The 11,168-nt window shown below is 37.2% G+C and overlaps 1 protein-coding gene across 1 annotated transcript in view; it reads right to left on the bottom strand.

Moving 5' to 3' along the window:
• LOC122536394 (homeobox protein six1-like) overlaps positions 1 to 11,168 on the bottom strand; it is a 29,033-nt gene that overhangs the window by 6,837 nt on the left and 11,028 nt on the right. The window lies entirely within an intron of this gene.

Genomic DNA, 11,168 nt, shown 5'->3' with positions numbered 1-11,168 from the left:
GGTTAGGGTTGAAACTGTTCGCCGTTGTTGGGAATTTTGCAAATCTCAGTAAGGAGTTTGGATCCATGTACTGTGATTAATCTTAATTTTCAGATCATCACTATCACTACCATCCACTTTCGGTCACTACTATTGTTCCTTATACTTTGGACGGTCTTCTTCCTCTTTTTCTCTTTTCTTTTTTACCTTCAAGCACGTGTGTCGCATATTTATCAATTTATAAACATATTCTTGCGATTCTTCCTCTCTTTTTGTCATACTTTTTCTTTCTTTTTCTATTTTTCTTTCTTTCTTTTTCTGTCTTTTTGTTACATACGAAAGAAGATTATTGGTAAATTTATAGGTTAAGATTGAAACTGTTCGTTGTTGTTAGGAATATTGCAAATCTCAATAAATATTTTGTGATTGATCTTCCTTTCCAAACCGACACTTCCATCTAACCTAACTCGAGCAATCGACTAAATCTAATTAACAAATTACCTAATTAAATTACCTAAATTACCCAATTAACAAAGTACAAAAATGGATTTTCGAAACAAGGAGAACCAGTAGCCATTTTTCCTTAGATATTTTCTTTGAAAAAAAAAAATAAAAAAAAAAAAGGGAACAGGGAAATATTGGCAAAGACTCGATGCTAAAAGATCCTTCGGATCCACATGGTCGAAGGACAACATTGATGAATCGTCACTCGCCTGTTATAGGCCTGTCTGGGCTGCTGGCCGCAGCCGGTAGCGTGGGTCGACACCATGACTCCTCGACACGTCGACGATCGTGATCGATTTCCATCAAAGTCGATGTCGAGCTTCGATACCGATCGACTTCCATCAAAGTCGAAGACCTCGCCCTGTTCTCTCTACCACCTATATGCCCGCGAACGTTCGCTCATCTCCCGCTGCGACCGGATGAATCACGGAGCCTCGTAATCGAGCGTTCGTTGTGTCATTAAATTGCCATGTTATATGAGCGCCATGATTTTGTCGGACCTTGTGAAGGTAAAGATGTACGAGCATACAACAGGTGAAAATCTTCGATTTTCGTGCAGATAATCATTTGTCAATTTATATTATTTATTATACGTATGAAACACACCTGGCTCAAGTTAACAATACACATGGAATAATTTTCATTTATACGTGGTATATATCATAATTAATTGTACGGTGTGCGTACGATACTTCAAACTTTCAGGAAATTATCTCGAGGTGGAAAGAGCCGATACACTGTTGTCTCGAAGATTTGAATAGTATTTTGTAATAATATAACGCATCCAGCTCCGAAACAGCTTCTTTAAGCAAAGTGCAATTTGCCAGACTGAAAATTCGTACTGGAGGATGGAGCAGCCACAGGCGCCATGTCCACGGCTGGAGAAGCACAAAAGGCTTGGTAAAAGTAGCGCCACCCTCTTTGTCACCGTGAGGTCCCCGGGTTTTCAGAAAGAGTCAATATTGGCGCAGCCACCCCCGTCGCTGTCCAACCCTTACCAACGCGGACCGACAACTGCTGGCGTCCCCTTCGTAAACGCCCTTCTTTCTCCACACCGACTCCATTCCCATTTTTCCCCATCTGTCCTCCTCCGCATCCGAGAAGTGGCCGTTCACCCTTGCCGAAAGCGAGCAATTCCACGTACACACCCTCACAAAATCGTCGCCCACTTCAATCTGATGCGCGTCCATCTTCCACCTACGTGACAACACTCTCGATGGAACGATTTAATTACGTCTGAATAATGGACATTTAATACCACGAGCCACGACTCTCTTCTTTTTTTTTCTTGGCGAGGGAGGTTTGGTAATGTATGTACTTTTGTGCAGGAAGGAATAGAGGAAAGAAAGGTAACGATGTATGACGCGTACATTGAATCACAATTGAGAAATCCAACACTATTTTTTTAGAATTATTTATGGATACGTTTTGGCGTAACGCGTTAATTAGGCACTTATTAGTAAAAGTCTTCAAAAAATACAGCCTACAAAATTAATGCTTATACAAGAAAGAAAAATTGTTCAAACGACAGAAAAATTTGACTCGACAAGAGGTATCCAGGGGCATCGATGAGTTCTCAGTAACTCGACGAACTGAAGCGCGTCAGTTGACCTGCAGAAGTCGGAAGTTCTCTCAAAAAAGACCTCGCAAGATTTACATAGGGAAGCCTGGCAAACAGGCGCGAACCATCCAAAGGACCGGCAGTTTTCTAAGTAGCTTTACCAGCAATTTTACTAATAGGATCCAAGTCGAAACGCACCTACCGTTCTTAGTTCTGTTCTGTTCTATTATTTCCCTTTCACCTCGAATAAAAACCGCACAGGTTTTAACTAGTCACTGAAGAAAGAATCTGATGAAATTCTAAAAATTATAAGATCTCGGTTCTTAATCCCTTTCTTCATTTCAGATTTTAATTTATTACAAATATATGACACTTCTGAAAAAGTTCTAAAAATTGAATATTTGTTTCGTTATTCTCCCCTCGCCATTCGCTCGAATAAAAACCATACAGATAACTTGTTGAAGAAAGAAGATAATTCTAAAAATTCTAGATCTCAGTTTTTATTCGTCCCTTCATTTCACATTTTAATTTATTACCGATATTTGACACTTCTATTAAAAAAAAAAAAAAAAAACCTGATAGAAAATGGAAGTATTTATTTTAGAAACGACGTGGTGCTAGTATTATAAATAAAGACTGAAATTAACAAAGAAATTGATTGTATCTAGAAGTACAACAGTATACGTTTCTATCGATATCTCCGAATTTATTTATTTTTTGCTCATAAACAATCATATCGTCTAATAATAATAAATAACGTGACGCACTGTGCTACGTAGAGTGATTATGAAATTCGTAGGAAACGTTAATGGAGCTCTACGTAAGTCGACGTCATCGCCGATAAAACATTGTTGCAAACAAACTAATCGAAGAGGTCCAGAATGCAGATAATCTGACGAATGGAAGTGACGATAAAAACATTGTAACATTTATCGCGCCATCAAATATCGGGGCAGATTCAACCAAATATTTTAAGGGAGCGACGATTTGAAGAAATTCCTCGAATCCAACACTATTGATCATAACTATCTATTATTTTTTTTACAAACACAGAATTAATGACGTGTAATTGCCAATTTCAATTGTCTAACAAATTAAAAAAAAATTGACAAAAAATTATACCTATAAAGTAAGAGAAATTTTTGACCAACTATTGACAATTATTTATTCTTTATCAAATGCACGATAGTAAAAAAAAAAAATCCAACACTGAAGGAAAGGAAGAACAAATGGAAGAAAGAATGAAAAATGAAAAAAGGAAATGCAACGCCAGCGACTATTGTTATAACGATCAATCGTAATCGAATAGAAGAATAGTCACAAGAGCATTCTGGAATTCTTGATGGAATAGTTATGAAAGAATGTCTGTCTGGGAGTACCTACAAATAGAACGAGAAATCGGTTATCGAAGATCAATGCAATTGAGAGCGTTTAAAGATGCATCCGCCTAACGAGCTGATTGCAAGATTCAAAGCAAGCGCGCACCTGCAGTTTCCTCGCAATCGAATCTTACCATCGAAAAAGAGAAAAAGAGCTTCCAATATCTGGAAACAGAATCTGGGACCGATGTCGCGAAAAAATAATTTACGAAGAACCATGCAAAGATGAAAAGTTCGTTGTGAATGTTGAAGGAGAATTCTAATTTTCGTCTAATTTTGCCGAAAGGTATTTTAAGAGTTACAGGATGCTAAATATTAGAAAAGAGAATCGGGAACGATTCACCTATCCTGCGGGGAAGCTGATATTTCAATTTTCAGAGAAGCTAGAAATGTTGGAAATTCAAAAGAAAAGAAATTGGCCCCTCGGATATCCACTAGAAAAAGAATTTCTACCTTCAGAAATTTTGTCAAAATAATGATAGAAATATATCATAAATATAGAAATATAATATATATAGAAATATAATGATAGAAATATATCATAAATATAGAAATATAATAATAGAAATATATCATAAATATAGAAATATAAAGATAGAAATATATCATAAATATAGAAATATAATGACAGAAATATATCATAAATATAGAAATATAATGACAGAAACATATCATAAATATAGAAATATAATGACAGAAATATATCATAAATATAGAAATATAATGACAGAAATATATCATAAATATAGAAATATAATGACAGAAATATATCATAAATATAGAAATATAATGACAGAAATATATCATAAATATAGAAATATAATGACAGAAATATATCATAAATATAGAAATATAATGACAGAAATATATCATAAATATAGAAATATAATGATAGAAATATATCATAAATATAGAAATATAAATATAGAATTATAAATTAAAAAAAAGAGTCTGACGAGAAATTACGTCGGGGAAATTTTCAGAAAAAGAGATGAGGAGAAAACTTGAGAACGGATAGACGAGTAGACTATGTAGGAAGAAAATCCACCATTTTCCTGGCTGTTCCTTTCTCTAGGCGGCCCTCGATTTATCGTGGTAGGAAGACAAGGGTGTGCTGACAGTGGCGCAACGAGGGTGAGGCAAGGGTGAGTTTGTGTTGGCCTGGGGTACATTAGCAATGTTTTGTTGACACTGGAGAGCAACGACAGAGCCATTACTGGGCTCCGACCCCAGCGAACTGTGCAGCCACGACCATTCTTCGATCCATCGAACCAAGAAACCCGTGGGGCACGCCACGAGTTACGGGGAAAGTCGATTAGCTAACTCTGAGTTTCTATCTAACCTTGAATATTTTTCTTTTTCTTTTTTTTTTTTTTTTTTTTTTACTGACGAAATCACAGAATAACAGTGCAAAGTGACGAGACAAAAAAAGAAATTCTTTGCAAATGAAGTCAATCTATGGATCAGTCACTTTAAACTGCCTAGGGAATTCATGATTATTCTTCAAGGTCATTCTTCGGTAGGATTATTCAATTTATCCTACTGAAAACGATCAAAGTGGTTTCCAACTCTCCCAACTGGCCGTACAAATATTATTACTAGCATTAATTATGGTTATATTAAATGGTATTAATAGTGATATATAAATAAAAGACAGATAAGATACTATATAATTAAACTGACTAGAAAATTCACGATTATTTTCTAATTAATATAATAAATAGTATTACAACTAATATAATATTATAAGTAATAAGTTATATTATAATATTATAATAAATATAATAAGTAATATAAAATTAAATATAATCATATAATAATTAATATAATATTCCATTGAAAACAATTAAAGTAACAAGCTTCTTCTAACCGTCTATACAAATATTATTGCTAAGTGGTATTGATAGTGACATAAATAAAAAATAGATATAAGATACTATATAATTAAACTGACTAGGAAATTCACGATTATTTTCTATAATTAATATAATATTATAATATATATAATAAGCATTATATTACATATATTATAATATTACATGTAATAAGCATTATATTATATATATTATAATATACATAATAAGCATTATATTATATATATATCATAATATTATAATTAATATAATATTATTCCATCGAAAACGATCGAAGTAACAAGCTTCGTCTAACCGTCTATACAAACATCATCGCCAAATGGCATTAATAGTGATGTTGTAAATAAACGATAGATAATATGCGAGTTTTAATTTAATTGCCTTCGAGTTATCGATATCAAGGAACGATATATCGATTTAACTAATAGCTCAGATATGCTCGGTCAAACTCAGAGGCAAAAAAAAAAAAATTTTTCCGTGACTCCTTTCCGTCGATACTCGATCAAGGAAGAAAAACGAGCCGGAGAGCTAAACGGAAGAGGCAAAACGTCTGGATGGCACGTAGGGGACCCGCGTCTGCCTCTTCCGGCTTTATTTATTTTCGGCGGCGCGAATGTTGTTCTTAACCCTTCGCGGCCAGGCGAACGAGGTTACGCCCTGCCGGGCATTTTTGAAGATTAGAAGGCGTCTAAAAGAGAAACACAGCTCCTCTTCTTCTCCATCGTCGGAACGATGATATTAGTCAGAGCCAGGGTGATATAATAACCGCGCTTTAACCTGTTAACTGGCTCGCTCTCCAAATCGAGTAAACATTCCATTGGATTATATTAGCCTCCAAGTTAGAAATTAATCTTCTTGTTATGGGTTTTCAGTACGAAGATTGAGACAGATTATGATAATAAATAAAAAAAAAAAAAAAAAAAAAAGACGGGAGAAAAATGTTTAATTATAGACCATGACCTGATTGTGATTTTCAGCGAGTTTGTAAACTGCTGACAGAGGCATTAATAAATTAATTTGTTTTGATCCTATACGTTTTTGCGCAATTGAAATAAAATTTCATGCATATTTACAAAATGTAATTTTCTCTAAATGCGTCTCAGCCTTAAACATTTAACACACGGCGCGATACAGAAATCTGACTCTTCCTTCCGGTTAACAAGTTTGTAACATGGGACAGCGTTTGCAAGAAAAAGAAAAAGAAAAAAAAAAAAAAAAAGAAAGAAGGAAAAAACTAGTGCCGTGACACGTGCGGGGGAGAGCGAAGTTTATTTTCATCCACTCGTAGCAAAGTGTGCTAGGGCACGACAATGCATCGAAGGAGACACTAGGCCCCGGATCTCTCAACGGGAAGAACAACACGGATATTTCAAGAGCGGCTCGTGGCGATTTATCGTGACAAGTTTAGTGACGACAGAGAACCACGAGGTGAACCAGTGAACGTACCACGTCTTATAATTCGAGAGGGTCTGTGCTTTCTTTCTTTTTCAGTATAATGAAAACAAGAGTATAGTCCGATACTTTCCCACAAAAAAAAAAAAAAAAGAAAAAAAAGAAAATAAAATAAGAGCTTAAAAAAAAGCAAGAAAAAAAGGAATTGATAAATATCAAGAAACGAATAATCATCGAGATTTCGAGCGGTAACAACAAGAGTATGGTCCGATACTTTCCAACAATAACCCACATACTGCACGAATGCCACACCACAGAAATCCAATGACAGAAATACGGAATCATCGCAAACATAAACCTAACTTCTCAAAATGACATACAAAGAGTATTAAAATATCTCAAAAACGTAAACTGCTACACACATATCTAATGGCACCTGTCGTCGCTAATGGCCTCGTTGTCGATGCGATAATAAATAAAAATAGAAGAAGAAGACTTTCCAACAAAAAAAAAAAAAAAAAAAAATAAAATAAAATAAAATAAAATAAAATAAAATAAGAGCTTAAAAAAAAAAGAAATTGATAAATATCAAGAAACGAATAATCATCGAGATTTCTTCGACGAAACGATCCCACCGGGTCGCTTGACAAGCCGATGTAAATTAAAGTTGGATCACGCGAGCAGGGGCGGAAACGTTAACGGTATCGCGGAGACCCCATGAGACTGGGGCGTCTCGTGGGCGTCGGTGTCGGGCAAAAAACGTCAAATACCAGGATGCACACGGTGCATACTCTCCCCTCTCCCTCCCCCAGGGAGCTCTTATCGAACGATTTAACCAGCTCGTTTACACGTGATCCATACATATAATGCGCGAACGAAGAACAGACGATTTATTCAAAAGGCTCGCGTAACTCGAAACTTCCACTTTTGAAGGCAATAACCTTCGACGACTTCGTTTCTACCATTTTCCAGAAATTCTGGCTATTTTCGACGTTGTTACACATACACACACGCACGTTAGAAGATGAGAGTACGTGCAACTTGACGACAGAATAATCGAAACGAGGAGAATATTTTCTTTCTTTTCTCGAATACTTCGTGAAACTTTGATATGTTTATAACATTTTTAACACTTTCCATCACGTTCATCGAAAGCTTCTCACTTTCGACTATTCCATCTGAAATTGTAACCACTGGGCGATCCCAATTATCTATTATAAGCATTGCCGAAAAGAATTTGATAATATTTCAATCCCCGAAAGAGTTACTACTAGACGGCCAGCGAATATTCTGGTAGCCCTTGGCAGCGGCCACGCACACGTCGCCAAAGAGAAAGATATTCGAGAGCGCGGATGGAATTGCGTGGAACAAAAGAGGTGCAGATAACGAGCAGACGGCGCCGTCTAAAATCTCGCGATCAGCATCTTTTTCTCTTATCGTCCCTTTGCGTTCCTACGGTCCGTGCGCACACGTTCGGTTACCGGACACCGCGGTTCGCTACAGACAACGGTTTGACCAACGTTTTTTTGCTGATCGACAGCAAATTTCAGAACAGAAACAAAGAAGAAAAAAAAGAAAAACACGAACAAAGGATGAAAACAACGACGACTGTGTTAGTCAGTCTCTCGTGAGAACGAAGATCGTATCATCTTGGCGACCATTTCACTGTTTTTTCACACTAGTCGTAGGCACCGAGAGTTTACCTCTTACAAACCCCCTCGTCCATCATCAGTCCCTCAAAAACTCTCTTTGTAAATCAGAATTCTCGTAACTTTGCCTCTGCGTTTTCATTTCAACTCCTCTCGCTGGTGTTTTCCGGCATTGCCAATATTATTTTAGTTTCTGTGTACCAAAGAGTTTCAATTTCCTAAAATCAGCAACTTGTATGACTTTTGCTAAAACCCTGAGAAGCCTCGATCAGTCGGCGATCTGTCTAATAAAATCTTCTAATGTATCTGAGGAATTAATAGGCGGTTCAGATACCGAGTCGAGTAGGAAAGATTTCATTGCTGGGATGGTTCAATTAATAAAGTACAGTGGTTTAGACAACCAGAGGAAGAGGAAGAAGACCACGACTAATTGAATTATCCTTTCTCTTTCTGCATAATCTCGTCTCAGGGGTAAAATTTGAAAACGTGTATGGCGATCTATCTGAATGAATCATTACCGAGATAACAACTATCTAAGGAACTTAAATTTCCATGTATCAGTGGCAAGATAATCGCACGATCGTGTCATTCGTCTATTTCAGCAAAAATTTCGTTGTTAGGATCGTGCCACGACTGGGTAATTGGAACGCAACCTTGATGACGGAGACGCGACAATAAATTCGACCGAAACGAAAATATATGTATAACAGAGTGGGGCCAGAATATATCGGTGAATTAATGAGTCACACGTGCTCGCACCTAAGGCGTAGAACGAGTAAAAGAAAGGGAAGAGAGGAACGATAAGAATTAATTGCTCTAAGCAGCGTCGCTCGTTCGCGTTCCGCGCTAGCACCTCACCTAACCTAAACCTCTTTGTTAGGATACTTAACCTCTAGCGCTGGAATGACGAACCACGCACGTCGAGAATTTTTTGTCCCAAAATTGCAATATTTTCTCAGTTTTAAGGCAAAACAAATTATAAATTTATTACTTTCCACTAATTTCTATCTAGTGACATCGTATCGACGAGTTCGAAAGAAGAAAAAAGCGACGAATTGTTGTATACGGTTTGGCCGCTCGTTATGGTCCGCAATCAGCGCAACTAGTTAAAAGAGGACAAAGTATGGATCTCGAGATACGATCAGTTGGATTTTCGATCGGCGAGAGCAAAAAGAATATCCTCGCAAGAGAGGCATGAAGTATGTACGTATATCTTTGCTAATAAAAAGAAACGACGATGATCTCAATTCGATATTCCATCGAAGGGGTGTACAACGAATTACGTATAGGGAAGGCATGGGAGGGTGATATGGATGCTTTGTAGGATTTCCTGTAATTAATATGCCGCGAATGATGCCATGCGTATCCACGATACCCCCAAAGCCATCGGATAGGACTATAGGATCCACCACCGCTCCTATATATGTATATATGTATATATCTATATATATATACATATATATATATGTATGTATATATATATATATATGTATATATACATCTCTCTTTTTCCCTCCTTCTTGCCACCCTAACGTCTCCCTGTATAACTTTCTGTTTCTGTCTGACCTTCTGTCTCCGTTCATGGGAATACACAGAAGCCATAAGAAATTCGATACGTTCCCCGTGGCGTGACACGGCTGTGTACTGGACTGGGCCTCGCCACGGTGGTGCTTCCCACTTCCTCCCTCGCGAAAATTCTCTCGGCGAGGAGAAACGCCGTCTATCCTGGCCACGATTCGCATCGACGGATTCACCGAAATCAAGGGAACAACGGCTGGCTCTTCTCTCTTTCTCTCGTGTATATTTATTGTATCCGACCACGACCTGTTCGACGATCATTCTCGATCGCGTTTCAGGCTCGTTAACCGTTATGAATCTTCCTGAATGGAATCGTCGAGAGTTTCCTGATCTCGATCGAGTTGTAAAATCGTTTCGCAAGTGAACCCAATGATCCTTAACCTAATGTTCAATTAAAATCTTCTGGAAATAATCACGGAGGGGGAGCGAGTTCCTAGAAAATATCTCCACGAATTAAGAATTTGTGTTTTACATGAACCGGAAGCTGAAGATTCTTTACTTACAATAAGTTCATCTATATGTTATATAGTCTGTTTTTCTTATACACGTGTATACAAAGAAAGTAAGAAGAAAAGTGTGATCGTCGTAGGATATTGCCAATTGTAAGTTGAAATTTCTTTTTGAGGAAAGAGATGAAGAGAATACGAGCAGGTTCTTGTTATCCGTTATCACGGAAATAGAAACTTATGATACAAGTACTTATATGTAGACGAGGGTACGTAAAAACTGAATATGTATATTGCCACAGGGTTTCAAGGGAGCGTATTATAACGGTGTTTAAATTGTTCTCTATAGTTGGGAATTTTAATTCTTTCCGGTGGAGAGGAAAATGGCGGTAATGAGGATCCGACGATTAAGCGGTTCGACAGATTGTATTACGTCTTGAACGTAACGGTGTTCGTTTCGGATCGAAAATTACAGAGCGAACATGGAACGGAAAAGTTAACGTTCGTATAATTAAATTCGAGGACAATCTAGAAATAACAACGAAAAAGAAAACGTTCGTGTGTAACCACCCTTAATCTGTCGATGACCGTGCTCTTACAGTATAAATTACAAGGGTACAAAGAGAAGTTTAGACCCGACAAAAAGCAGATCGCGAGACGCAAGAGAAATGCATCGCTAACGTTACGTAGTTATGAGGCCGTCTTCGAGTTTGCTCGGTTTCTAAAATCAGATCTAGAGCAACGACCTTCCAAACAACATGAAACTCCTACGCTTGCGCCCTCCACGGATTCCACGGATATCAATT

Source organism: Frieseomelitta varia, unplaced genomic scaffold (genome assembly GCF_011392965.1).
Source record: "Frieseomelitta varia isolate USP_RPSP 00005682 unplaced genomic scaffold, Fvar_1.2 scaffold_830, whole genome shotgun sequence".
Classification (NCBI taxonomy): Eukaryota; Metazoa; Arthropoda; class Insecta; order Hymenoptera; family Apidae; genus Frieseomelitta; species Frieseomelitta varia.
Note: the sequence above shows the minus strand (reverse complement) of the source record. Positions and strands in the feature narration are given on the sequence as shown.